The sequence below is a fragment of the Thamnophis elegans genome, chromosome 6 (genome assembly GCF_009769535.1).
Source record: "Thamnophis elegans isolate rThaEle1 chromosome 6, rThaEle1.pri, whole genome shotgun sequence".
Lineage (NCBI taxonomy): Eukaryota > Metazoa > Chordata > Lepidosauria > Squamata > Colubridae > Thamnophis > Thamnophis elegans.
This window is the reverse complement of record NC_045546.1, coordinates 61297220-61298758: the sequence shown is the minus strand read 5'-3', so window position 1 is coordinate 61298758 and position 1539 is coordinate 61297220. Positions and strand designations below refer to the sequence as shown.

At 52.4% G+C, this 1539-nt stretch overlaps 1 pseudogene; it reads right to left on the bottom strand.

The window, feature by feature from the left end:
- Positions 1–609: 609 nt before the first annotated feature.
- On the bottom strand, positions 610–832 carry LOC116510629 (annotated as a pseudogene).
- Positions 833–1539: the final 707 nt, after the last annotated feature.

Genomic DNA, 1539 nt, shown 5'->3' with positions numbered 1-1539 from the left:
GTTCACCCACGTAACACCTATCCTCCGCGAGCTGCACTGGCTTCCTATCGGTCTCGGAATGCGCTTCAAGGTGCTGGTTATCACCTTTAAAGCCCTACATGGCCTAGGACCCAGATATCTGCGAGACCACCTCCTGCCACATACCTCCCAACGGCTGATAATATCTCACAGGCTGGGCCTTCTCCAGGTGCCGTCGACCGGACAATGCCGGCTGATGTCCCCCTGGGGGAGGGCCTTCTCTGTAGCTGCTCCGGCCCTGTGGAACGATCTACCCGCAGAGATCCGGACCCTTCCCACTCTCTCGGCCTTCCGAAAAGCCACTAAAACCTGGCTGTTCCAGCAGGCCTGGGGCTGTTGACCCCATGAACGAGGTCCAGCCCCACCTAGGTTGAGTGTATGGTGTGTTGCTTTTAAATCTGTTTCCTCTTTCCCTATATTTTAACTTTTTATTTTTATTCTTGTACTTTGTAAGCCACCCGGAGTCCTACGGGATTGGGCGGCATATAAATTTATTAAATTACAATTACAATTATTGCATTAATACAAAGTTTCTGTACAGGCTCCAAGCCATCTTGTTTCATTTCCATATTCAACCTAATCAGTTAGGAAAAGTTGTTAGATCAAATCAGAGAAAAGAACAGACTTTCTGTGGTCTGAATGGATTTGTACTTGATGAAACTCCTGTTAATAAAGGATCGTGATGTGCATTTTGAAGGCAAAACTGCTTCAGATCAGCTGCAGCTTGTGAAACTTTCACGCAGCTCATGCTAGCCTCGAGCTGCAGCTATTGCACCACTTTCTTCATAGCGGCGACGTTGGAGGTGCCGGACATGGCCCTCTCCCTCACTCAACTCCGCACGATGTTGAACTCGTAAAAGAGCTGCTGCTGCTGGCAAATGGGCGGGTTGCTGTGTGGGTGGGGTGGGGAGGCTGCTTCTCGGACCTTTCGGGCAAGTTTCTGGCACTTGGAAAACTCCCCCACCCATAGACTCAAGAGAGAGAAGGGGGTGAGAGAGTGACTCAGACACAGCATGCGCTGGCGGACTCCCTCGCTCTAAAGGTATGGCTGTTGCCTAACGACTGCTCTCACTCAGCCTGCTTTTCTCATGTGTCCCGGGGTCCCTCCGCTGCTCCCCCCTTCCTCAGCTTTTGATGAGAGAGAAAAGATGAGGCGCAGCAACGGGCAGAAGAAGGCAGTTTGGTGGCTCCGCGTTTGGTGAAGAGTCCCGAGGGTCGCCAATTCTGCTTTAAAAATCTTCCAAAGACTCCCCGTTAGAAAACTTTGGAGTGGGTCTCCCCAAATTCTCCCTGGCTCTCTGACCAAGTGGGGAGGGGCGTGGGGTGTTTCGGCCAGATCTGGAGCAGGAAAGTTTTTGTGAGGTGCGAGGGGCAAAGTTGCAGTCTTTGGGAAGGGGGTGGTGTGGGGTGAGGGAGGGAGGGAGGGAAAGAAGAGCCACATTTTTCTTTCTCTTTCTCTCTGCCTGGAAGCGATGGGCGGGCGGCGAAGCAAGGCTGCTCGGGTGGCTGAGGCATGGCTTT